A 12,464-nucleotide genomic window follows, 5' to 3' on the forward strand; every position below is an offset into this window, starting at 1 on the left:
CAATCAACATAAATTTTAAAAAATGTCATTAATATATAAAAGGAAGAGAATTTGTCCCAGTATGCTACCCTCGGGAAATTAAATTCAATGTGACTAAGGTGGGATTTATATTGATTTAACTCGACGTATTTGTAGCGTGCTTTCAAATAAGATTTAATAGGCTGAGGTACTGTTCCACGTAAACCGTAATGTCCTTACTTGTCAATTAAAGTCGAGTGGTTTACCCGATCGAAAGCTTTACTGAAAAATAAAAATATACGCAGTGTGATGAGCTTATTTTCGAAATTGGGATATTTTCTCTTTCTGAACAAAAAATGCGGTCTCAATGCAACGCCCCTTCCTAAAACCGAATTGACCATTTGCAGGAATCGGCAAGGTGGCTTTCCTGCAAAGTTTTTTTTTTCCAACCAAAAGGAAAAAGAGGAAAAAAAAATACTCTCGTGATCTGACTGCTGTTTTTGCTCACTGTGTCTTTATCACCCCTATTGCAGTGAAGACATTCGAGTGTGACAGAACGGCTTATACCCCCCAACAATTATTGTGTCCCACCTCGAAGGAACCCTCAGATCGTACGGCGGGCGAGACAATTGTCGTTCGTAAAGAAGGGAGAGGTGAAGGCAAAAACACAATAAGTGAGAAAAACAGTTTTCGAACAAGACCTTTTGGTTGGAAAACAACTTTGCAGGAAAGCCATCTTGAAGATGTGCGCAAATGGTCGATATATTGACCGTAGGTGTCATGGCAAAATGTTGTACTTTTTAACGCGACATTTTATAATTGTGTTGAGTTTATTTGAAAATATACGCAAAATTGAGACCGGACAATAGTTGCTTGAGCTAATTTCGTCTCCTTTCTTGCAGATTACCGATACTGTAGCCACCTGCATGCTGTCTGGAAAAATACCAGTAGAGAGAGCGGTGTTGTATATATGTCTGTACGTTCTGGTGCAATTAAGTCCATAACGTATTTGAATGGCTTTATTTTTAAATTATCTACATCGCGGCTGTGACTGTTCCTAAGCTTCTTATAATGCTCTGTTACTTCAACGGCAGATGTTGTCTGCAAATACATTGTGTGGGACAATCTCGGAACACGATAAGCAGCTTCGTGACAGTATACTTCCGATCTCAACGTATAAATCGTTGAATGCGTTAACGAGTTCGTTTCCACCACTCATTTTGTCATTATAAAGGCAGTTTCACATGCCGCGATTGCAGCGGGGAAAAAAATCGTTATGTTCGCTCCAACCGCTCTGTTCGCAGCCGCTGCTAATGGCGGTTTCGTTTCACATGGACCGCGAATGGTCCGCGATTTTCGCTCTGCGACAGGAGCGGCGAGAAACGTTTCTTGCCGCCGTTCGTTGTGGCAAACACTGTGAAATTTTTAAAGAACGATAGTCTTTCTTGGAGACTTTCGAGGCAAAAATTTTGGTCTGCCTGTCTGTACATTTATCTGTTTGTACACTCTTAACGGCCCCGGATACTTGAAACGGCCGACCCCATCCGCAGCGCTCACCCATGTTGCACAAGGTTTAGCGTTCATACTTGTGCAATTGTCAATTAACAAGCAATTATTGCGGAAGTCTGCGGCACCATAACAACACGTATAGATTCTGCATGTGCATCTTTTAACCAGAAAATACATTCATAAGTAATTTGAAGAACTGTAGCGCTTATCCTGCTGCGCTGACCACTCAAGCGGCTTGCACGAAACGGTGAGTGTTTCCAACGCTTTGCTGAGACGCTATGGTCGTGGCACCTACCCGTCGCCTTGCGTTTCTCACCTTATCACCTCTGAGACGGGCGCGCGCACCCGACTCAGACCAAGCGCTTTGTTTTGCAAGAAGACTGCCAGGTTGCGCTCATGTCTCACGTGTGACGTGACTTGATACGCTCGTTCGCCTCCGCTGCACGCTCGAGGCACTGTAACGCAGCGCCTCCAAAATACCATTCACCGATTTTCTTGCGCAGAACATCAAATGAATTGTTCAGTGTCTCCACACGCAAGACTATCGTCTTTCGACGACATTCGCAGATTACATGCAGATACGGGGCCAATTTTTTAAACATGATGTAAGAATCTGTGTGTTATTATGTTTCCTGAGCGGTAACAAAGAGTACTTGTGTTTCGTCATTTACGAACACTTTCCTATCTAAATTATATTCAAAATGCAAACCATCGGCCATCACTAAAACAAAGACATCGACGCTATTTAGACGGCTTGGCCGGCCCGGCCCTAATACGACGGGCCCCGACCAAAATTTTTTCGCCGTTGCGACCAGAGCAAAAATTTCCAACATGCTGGAAGCTCACCCCGGACCGTGCGGCGTGAGTGAAATGGCCTGTTTTTTTTTTTTGTTTCTTTTTTCGCTGCGAGCGAATTCGCGAACTGAAAATCGCTACTTTTTATGTCGTGTGAAACGGCTTTTAGTCAACGATGCGTGTCTAGTGAAATCTGATGCGGTGGTCCTTCGCCACGCTTTGCTCGGTTAGTGCGCACCTTTTCGACTGGAACTAGCGGACGTCGTGTCTACGAACAAAGCGTCACACTCGGCACGTGTTTCGGAGTGAACCCGGGAAGTGCGCCAGCAATCCACTTGCTACGAAGCCCTTTCACGGAAGCACGTCTGTTCATTATTTTTTTTTTCCATGGCGGGTTCCAAGACTTTCTCCAAGCTTTGGGTGGCGATGGGCCGACCCTCACCACATGGAGTGGACGCGTAATTCCCACCCGCGACTTCCACGAACAAAAGCGATTCGTTCGGCACGGGCTTGCTTTGTCCAGGACTGGCAAGCAGACAGCAGTCCGATGCTGCGACAAAATAATTCGTCGCCTTGAGCTCTAGGAAAATGGCACCTAGAAATGAAGTAATAACTCAATAATAATTATTCAGGTTTAACGTTCTAGAACCACCGTATGATGATGAATATGATTATGAGTGGATGACTCTGGAAATGTCGACCAGCTGAGGTTGTTTAACGTGCAGCTAAATCTAAGCTCAAGCATTTTCGCCTGTATCTTAAACGCGGAGCTTGTGAGGCCGATGGTACGTTGCTGGAATCGGCCCTTACGATCTGCGCATCGGCTGGTACTACGCTGCACCGAGTTACAGTGTATTAGAAGGGGCAGTGGGCTCACTTTCCGGCGGAGGGTATGCAGAGGGGTGGCTCCAAAAATGTCACACGTTTGCGGTTCTCTGGTCTCACGAGCGGCGGCGCTGGCATCGCCATCAATGGAAGAAGTTTGGGAGGGACGTTGTCGCTGAGCCGGTTGTGAGCCGGTCAAGTCCTGCAGAGCAACTGAGTTTGAGCCACGTTGTGTGGCTGTGGACATTGTTGCTCCGAGTTTTCGCCGTCAGCTTTGAGCGTTACGTACCACGCAAGATGACAGTATGCTTTACAGTGCATACTGTAACCATGCCGCGACAACGGCAAACCCACTGTTAGGCGCTTGGGTGTCTAACAGGCAACGTGTTCGTGAAGAGTAAGCAGGACATGTCATTGTTTGGCGTCTTGAAGGATGAAAACAGGCCGAAAGAATGCGAGAAGAATAAGCACAGAGCGCACAAGCTTCTGGAAGACACCAACGCAGTTTGCGAACTTCACTTGTAACCGCGTCTGTGCATATTATCGATGGGAAAAAGTGCGCATAACTCACCCATTATCCACGCCGAGGCTGTTTTCAACTTGTTCGGCTGACCAAATTTTGTGACCGAGGAGGCCTCCTTCATCCCTCAAGTCAGCTGTACAGCTTCATGAAAAAGCTCGAGGATATTTTCACAGAATGTTTTTGCCAGAGTAAGCTGGGCTCTGACAGCATTATGGACACACTGGCAATTGTTCAGCGCAGACTCTCGATTGAAGTTAGTTGCAGTGTGCACGCAGCTACCCTCACAGCGAAAGTAATTACTTTTTACGTTGTCACACGTCTTCATTCAATGTGAAAGGACTGAACACTGACAATTAGGCAGGAAAGCAGCAGAGGGCCAAGTAGCTGAAGATGAGCCGTCACACATGAAGTGAATAAGATGTGTAAATCAGTGGCTAGATGGTGTACTTCAGTTCTTGCAAATAAGAGCTTCATGTCAGGAGCAGAAGCTTCGTGTGTATCTTTATTTAGTTTTTCACTATGTCGCTCTACATATGCCTAACATACGCGTATCAGCATAAGTATGAATATTAATAACCCCCAGAAAACTGTTGTGCCATGGTCTACAACTGAAGCAGAACAAAAATTATTTAAGCACTACAATTTCACTTTATAATAAAGGCGCAAACCCAGCCAGCACGCCTGCATGTTAAAGCTTTTCTTGGAAGGGAACGGGCACCGTTTTCTAATTATGTCGTGAAAGGGCGGCCATAATCTTGTTGCGAATACTTTTTAGATTCGGTTTTCACAGCATGAACCGTACGTTTGGTCACTGTATCGAACAATATAATTTGTGGGATGCATCATCCTTTTCGACGAGGTGTTATATTCGAGGAGACACAATTTGGGCTGAACAAATTTAGTGCTTATCAGGAATACTCAACTAACTCAAGCACACACCCTCCGAAACCCACACACACACACACACAAAAAAAAACGTTAACTGCGTCGCACTAGAAAGGAGAATGCACAGACTGCGCTGGCTGTTATCGGACCAAGTTTCGGGAAGCTGCATCGAAAAAGAAAAGGAAAACATTGCGAAGCGAGGGCACCACAAGCTCTTAATATAATCAGAGGGCAGTCAAAGCATGCAAGTTTATTACAAATATCGAATAAATGCAAGTTCCAACTTTTACGAGCGGCCATCGGCGAGCAGCTTCTGCAGGTGAAGCTTCCATTGAAGATGCCTGTGGCGCCATCTCTCTTATGTGACGCCAAAAGCGTCAGAGTAGCTGCGGAGTAAGCCCACTGCCCTCTTCTAGAACACTGTAACCGAGTGTCGATGTGCTTCCTGTCGTGACACGCGGCGAAATTGCGAGTTCGGCGGTGCTTTGACCAAGTCACTTTGCGCTGCAACACATGAGGGTCGCTGTACGGCCACCACTATCTCAGCAGCGTGTTGTCGTTATAAACGAAGTTAGCGAAGAAGACAGGTAGGCTGGTCGAGTTAATGGGGACACCTACCGAAAGAAGTGGCTGATGCATTACACACCACTTCAAAAGCGAGTCATTGCGGGGGACATCCTTTCCTTGGCATTATCATAAAACGAAAGTGGCCTGTTAAACTGGGCGCACTAGGAAATTCACACGACGTTGTGCCTAATGGTTTAACGAGTTAATGATCTTTGACAATGAGCATTTGCGCTGGCCTTTAAGAAAGGTACATGTTGTTTTTAAATAAATCAGTTGCAACAAGTTGAGAGCCGTGTGCGTCACTTCCTTCCTTCGTCGTGTGTCTAAGCGCTGTTTTGTATCTTTATCGTTTGAAGTTAGTGACGCTGTTTCGTATTTTCCAGTCGAAGCTTGCTTTGTTTTGTCGCCTAAGATAAGCATTGTTGAATTAAAACTTGGACGTCGACAGGATTTTGTCTTGAAAAGTGCAAACCCATGTTGCATCGCGGTGGGCCTTTAGTGTTGTTATTTGGGCGCAAATATGCGCCTTTTGCACCCTGTTCTGGCCCAGTGGATGGCGTACCTTCTGCAACGGCAGCCATTGTTCTCTTTCGTCGCCATTTACAGCGGTGAAAATGCGCAGATGCTGCGGCAGTAGTTCAGTCATGACGGTCGTGGCCCAGCAGTAGGCTCGATGCCCCGTGTGGGTTGGCGTCGTGCATTAAATTAACAGGTTTTCCATAAAAAGAGAACGCCACCACGTATGTTGCACTGTTGGGTCAAACTTGGCAACTCTAGACGCGCTTGTTCGAGGGGAAATCTCGTCTGTACGTCGCTGCCACATCAGTGTGGAGAAGCCACGCAATCTCGCCAGTCATTAACCGCGTTAAACCTCGATATATCTTGAAAACACATTTAACATGCGATCATGGACGTGCGCGGGGTTCCCATTTAGGGAGATTGGAAGGGGGCAGAGGTTTGTGGTAGCGGCCTTCTCCTTATTGTGTCAATGTGCGGGGTGACTTTGCGCCCCCTTGTTCGGTGATTGGGGAGGCAGAAGGGAAGCCCCCGTCCCTTATGCGCATACTTATGCATGTGATGAATAGTGAAAACAGCAGACACGAATATGTTGCATTAATGCGTGCAGTCAAGAGCTACGGCGCTTTTCGGACATCACTGTTCGCATGCTTTAATTGAATACAGTGGAAGGCAAGCTAAATAAACATTTTGACGCGGGGCCTTGCCTTGGCTTTCAAAGCAAAGTTTTCACTTCTCGTTCTGCATGTGAAAATAGCGCGCATAGTAAACGCCAAGCCGTTGGCGCATCTAAAAACACATCTTGCCGCTGCAGAGGTTTCGACTGCGATTCCAGATGTTTTTAAACATGGTGCGCCTTTCGGTCCTCTCTTTTCCGGACGTGAGGTTCGTGCAATCTATGCATATATAAGTGATTCTTGAATTAAAGAAAGGAAAAAATAAAGAATCTAATATCGGTCTACCATATGTGTTGGCAAGGCTCAGCTGCTTGATGACGCAGGAGGAGAGAAAGAAGAGTAGAGAGAATAATGAGGGGAGCACTTGATCGCTCAGGCTCGACAGAAAAAGGTGGTCAGGAAAGATGAGGATACGGCGAGATGAGTTCGTAGTTACGCGCAACATTTCTCGGGAATGAATGAAAAGCTACGGAGGCAGAGCGACTGCGAATGTACGCCGCAAAGTATACAGTCCAGCACCGCTCACGTTCCGAATGACAGCCGCGTTCGAAGGATGACGTTCCGTGCTACTCGCATCGTTTCCAATCGTTTGCATGAAATTCGTCTCGAGCTTTATCGGCTAGTCGTCGAAATAGCTGGCGGGCGACGCGCACTCAATCGAGGACGAAGACGCCATTTTGGTTGTGGGTTGTACGTGAAGCGTCCGACGTTTCCACACTCGCAAAAACGTGGAATGACACTGCATAAAATAAAACCAATATAAATATCATCTTCGTGTGTACTGCAGCTCTTCACAAACGACATCCTGTTGAAAATAATGTTATTTTTTTATTTTTGCGAATTTGTGGAACTGCGTAGAATAGCGACCTGCGTAGGAACGCGTATCCCTCGTTTCTCTCTCCCACGACCAGAATAGCGGCGAGGGAAACGTCGCGCGACCACTGTCCGGCTTCTTCCTTTGTTAGGCTGTGCCTCTCACCTACAGTCTCTCTCCCACGAGAATAGCGGCGAGGGAAACGTCGCGCGACCACTGTCCTGCTTCTTCCTTTGTTAGGATGTGCCTCTCACCTACAGTCTCTCTCCCACGAGAATAGCGGCGAGGGAAACGTCGCGCGACCACTGTCCTGCTTCTTTCTTTGTTAGGATGTGCCTCTCACCTACAGTCTCTCTCCCACGAGAATAGCGGCGAGGGAAACGTCGCGCGACCACTGTCCTGCTTCTTCCTTTGTTAGGATGTGCCTCTCACCTACAGTCTCTCTCCCACGACCAGAATAGTGGTGAGGGAAATGTCGCGCGACGCCGTCGCTATTGGCTCCATGCGCGTGACGTGGGACCACATGTTTTTTTTTTTTTTGCTTTAACATTTAGTTATCATCCTCGTCCAGTGGTTTATTGACTGTCCAGCCTGTGTCGCACATCGTTGTTGCAACTAGGTCTTTTGACTTCGGAAGTGGACATCACGACGTCATTTTCGAATCGACCTTGCGTGGTAAGTTTGCAAGTCTCTCACCTTTAGAATGCTTAGAGGTTCGCGCATTTAGATGCCCGCCGTGGACATGACGCAGCGAATTGCGTAAAACGTCGCTGTTCTTCCAAGAGTTCTTTTAGCTTGTACGTATACTTTTTTTTTTTACGTCGCCGTGCTAGCTCATACCGCAAGGATTGTGAGCATGCGTGGACCTTTGCGGAACGTAAAATGCAGCTTTAATAAATATCCAGTGGTTTCGGTGAAACAGTGCCAGTTCTCGGCTGCTGATAAGAAGGTTGCGGGTTCGATGCCGGCCGTGGCGGCCGCCTTTCGGTGGAGGCGAAGTGGTAGGCGCCCGTGTAATTTGCGATGCCGATGCGCGTTAAAGAACACTACATTGTTAGAATTTGCGAAGTCCTCCACTACGGCGTCTTTCATGTTCATATCGTAGTTTTTGGCACGTAAAAGCCCAGATATTATGTTCACCTATGTACGTAAACTTTTACGAATGGGGAACTAAAAACTTTCTGAAACATGTGTTTCGGTAGCACAGTGACGTTAAAAAAGTACAAGTACAAGCTAAAAGTCCCTATTAACGTTTCTGTGGGACCGTGTGAATGTGCGGGACAAGCTCATCGATTGCTGTCGTTCGATTTTCGTAACGCATCAGTAAAATGTATAGTGTGCTTGGAAGACTCGGTATTTGCGAAAACCTTATGGATAGGTGTTTCTGCAGTCTAACATAAATACAGCGGTTTATTCAGTGTTTATAAACTGTATTCAGCACCCTGAGTACATTGCGGAGAATTCATAGTTAGGTTCCTAGACTTTGGTGTGCTTTTGGTAGTTAAAATGTACAAAGTAGCGTGCGTATTTGTCATATAGTGATTTTTTTTTTTACCATTGCTACTTGTTACTCTCCTGGCTCACGCAGGGGAATGGTGGTGGTGGAACACACCCGACGATCACAATAGGACCTCCTCGTTTGTTAGTGTGATAGCTAAGCAGGGGTACATACGGTTAAAATGAATAGCGATACGTTTTTTTATGCGTTTTGAAATCAAAGGAGTAACGAAGCATACGATTCGGGTCTCTGTTCTGCGATTGGAATGGTGCGAGCCCAGACTACGCTGAAGCAGCATTACTTATATCGTCAATGCATCCATATGCGTTGGATGTGTTTCAATCTAGCAGACACTTTTAATTTCAATCGTGTGATGTGACTGTTTTACTCGAACATTGCAGAAATGTTCGCAACGCAAATTTAAATTACGTGCTCCGGGCCCGCCATTCGACTGTGGCGCCCTACTCGTGTCGTCTTCGCAAAAGCGACCACCGCTCCCACATTGGTTCGCTGTGAAGACGGCCCACTGCCCCATTCCAGCACATCATACTCTAGCGAAGATGTTCTATCTCTGTGTATTCTCATGCGGTCACGCCCTAGTCGAGGATCTTGCTGGTCGTGGCGTTGGTTTTGTAGGGATGTAGCCTCGCCTTCCTGCCGTTTTCGTCGCTGACGTTTTGAAAGCGGTCATACGGTCGCTGTCTGTCAGCATCGGTCTGATGATTCGCTTGTCTCCATTGCTTGTAACGCGGTCGCCGTGGGTCTTGGCTGCTTAGGCCTAACCGATGACATGGCACTTCGGGGACTGTTGAATGGTTCGCCGCCGTCCTTTCACGTAAGAGAAGAGGGGCAGCTGCACTAGCAATTCCTAGTGCAGCTACCCATTCTGTCAGCTAGCATGTCTACACCTCCTCTCTGTTCTGTCGCTCTTACTGTTGTCCACTGGTTTGTTCCACGCTTTGCGTGACCAGTCCAGGCCCATTTTTTTCCCCGCTTGATGTCAGCTAGGACGCCTACACCTGCTCTCTGTTCTAATAACCGAAAAATTCTAGACGCTGATAAAACCACAGCAAAAACGAACCATAGAAAGAGCGTCAATGACGCTTGTTCTCCGTTCTTCTTCCTGTGGTGTTTAAAGGCGTCTAGAATTTTCCCCTCACTATGCTGCTTCCACCTAGCCCAGAAAAAAAAAAGTACTTTCTGTCTGTTCTCTTCCCTTGCTGCCGTCCTCCTTTACATTGGTGTTATATTTATCATTTTGCGTTCCATTGCACGCTACAGCGTTCTCAGCTTTTGCTCTGGTTTTATTAATCTCTATGTTTCAGCCTCCATACATCAGTACTGGTGTTATGAAATGGTTGTACAGTCGAACCCTTTTATAAGTGACACTAATATAAGAGGCAAATGGGTATAAAAGACAACAGTGTGCCTAATGTAAAATATGGCTTGATAGGAAAATACATACATGGTTCTATGCTTATAAGAGACATCTCATAGAAAAGTCAAGAATTGTTGCTCCGGCATTCCTATTATAAAGGAGTTCAACTATATACTTTTCGCTTTAATGATAGTGTTAGGTTTCTTCACAGTATTTGGAAGTATCTGCTGAGTGTGCTCCAGCTCGTTCGTATTCTTTGGTGAATTGCTTTTCTTTATGATTACGTGCTCTCAAGAGTACTTATCCTAAATATACATATTCTTGAATACACTCCAATGCATGGTTTTATATCTCAAGTTCTTTGTTTCCCAGGCACTTCCGCACTACATTTTCTTCATATTCATTTTAATAATTTATCGGCTAATGTACTGACGTAGGATTTAGTATACTCCTTGTCAATTCCATGTGAGAGGATCGGGTTAGTTGGCGGAGCATGGAAGAGGCGCTTGCCCTGCAGTGGGCTTAGTCAGGATGATGATGATTTCATGCGTCTAAAACTGCAAATATCTCTCCTGAGTTGAATGTCTATTCGTAGTTTGTATGAAAGCTAGGTAAATGGCTAGTTGTATTCAGCAGCTTTTTCAATTACCTGATTTATCTCATGAATGGATTCATTGTAAAGTAATTAGCCTTTCACAAACCCAGCTTGTTTTGGGGGTTGAAATCGAGTGTTTCACTTATCCTGTTTGCGATTACTTCCGTAAATATTTTGTGTATCAGCGAAAGTAAGCTGATAAACCTATAGTTGTTTAAATCTTTGCTGTGTCATTTCTTATATACTAATAGTTTAACGATGGTATTTTCCCGGCTCGCTGGAACCGTTGCTTGCTTGAGACACTTAATATAAAGGGTAGCTGTTTTCTTCCAAGTAAGTTCTACTCCGTCCTTAACTAAATCGGCTGTTGTTATGTCATCGTCAGCTGCTTTTCCGCGTGCCATATCCCGTATGGCATTTGTAATCTTGTTGGTGGTTACATATGAAACTTCTTCTGCCTGCTTCCACTAGAGGTTGGATCAACTTATTAGATAAAGTAGGCCCGGTTGGCGCTGCTTTTTTTTTGGGGGGGGGGGGGGGAGACTCTAAGCAAATTCACGGGAACCTGCCCAATCGCCAGCTGTGAGCAACAGGTGCTTCCCGAGAACGGTGTGACCTTCGGTATCCTTTTTGACACCGCGCCGCTTATCGAGCTCCGATACCGTTCCTCATCGCTCGCCCGCGCCGCTAATGCGCCGACAGCTTCCTTTGAGACGGGCGCACAGACGCTGCTGCAACATGCCGCCCAAATTATTTTAGGCACTGACGACGACAGTCGAAACGCTTTCGGCCGTTCCGAAATACGCTCGTCCTGCTGTCATGTTATAGTCTTTCCGATCTACAGCGGGTACGGTGACCTGCACAGTGCAAGAGATTACCTGGCCTTCTTTGAGGCAGGGTAACGGGAGCGTAGGTCGTTCGTGAAGGCACGAGTAGCCGAAACCTTGCCTCTTCCCTCTGCGTACCAGACATACATAAGCAAATCTTAAAAAGAGAGAAAAGAAGATAAGAGCCCTGTAACTGCCTGCACCATTGTGCGACACCTCAATAGTGTCTCACGAGAGATGGGGGTAAGAAAAGATTAAAAGGGATGGAGATAGGGGCAGGGACAGAGATGTAAGGAGATGGCGGAGGGCGAGCCGGTCGGCCAGATGTTGCCAGAGCTGTGCTGTCGTCGGTGATCGCGGGGGCACAACCAGTTGGCACGGAAACCAGCGAACAATCAGCCTTGCTGGTGCGCCCGCGCCGTTCTTTTCGCTCACTATTGCCGGCCGCGAATTCTCGGCGTTGATAGGCGCGGGAGCAAGCACTTCGTTGTTTGGCAAACAGGTGTTGTCCCACTTGCACTTGCGGGACAGCCGGACGACATTCGCTTTTGTGAAATGCGTTGCCCAGTCAACTGGCGCCGCGAAATTGTGTGTCAGATGATGATGGGCGCAGTGTTCCTGCGATCCTCTGTCGGGACTTTCTCCTAAAAACGCTATCGTAGTGGACATTGCAAATAGAGGCTATATAACGCGACGGACCTTTTTTCCTGCTAAAGCCGTTCATCAACCCGCCGGGGTATTCTGTTGTCTGTGCAGTAGAGGCGTCGTAAACCGTGTCGCGTGCAAATTTCGGGAGCATGCCCCTGCGCTGTGCACTCGTCAGCTCAATATCCCCATCGTGATCGAGCGTAAGGACGTGTTGACGCTCCGCATCCTCGGATAGCCTGTTTCGGCTCAATTGAATGATACACAGGAAGGCTCGTCTATCGGCACTATTACGCCAATACGATTAGCTATTCACCGATCAATTGGGCTGTACCAATTTGGTTAGCCTTGCCAAACTGCAGATTGTTGACGGCTTGCTGGGCGAGCTGCATTCAGCTGGCATTGTTCGCCGTTCGTCTAAAGTGTCTGGGCGACTCCAATAGTGCCTCAGA

At 46.7% G+C, this 12,464-nt stretch overlaps 2 protein-coding genes across 6 annotated transcripts in view; one reads left to right on the top strand and one right to left on the bottom strand.

Moving 5' to 3' along the window:
• Positions 1–12,464, bottom strand: part of LOC142814639 (disintegrin and metalloproteinase domain-containing protein 10-like) — a 260,313-nt gene that overhangs the window by 182,695 nt on the left and 65,154 nt on the right. The gene's annotated exons all lie outside the window — the stretch shown is intronic.
• Positions 1–12,464, top strand: part of LOC142814638 (uncharacterized) — a 199,052-nt gene that overhangs the window by 92,372 nt on the left and 94,216 nt on the right. Inside the window, exon 1 of one of the 5 annotated variants that reach the window (XM_075893706.1) lies at positions 7,525–7,744. The exons of the other annotated variants lie outside the window; for them this stretch is intronic. The gene's annotated coding sequence lies outside the window, so the exon portion shown is untranslated. Of the gene's footprint in view, positions 1–7,524; positions 7,745–12,464 lie in introns of those variants that run through there. 5 annotated transcript variants of the gene reach the window in all.

Source organism: Rhipicephalus microplus, chromosome 4 (genome assembly GCF_043290135.1).
Source record: "Rhipicephalus microplus isolate Deutch F79 chromosome 4, USDA_Rmic, whole genome shotgun sequence".
Taxonomy (NCBI): domain Eukaryota; kingdom Metazoa; phylum Arthropoda; class Arachnida; order Ixodida; family Ixodidae; genus Rhipicephalus; species Rhipicephalus microplus.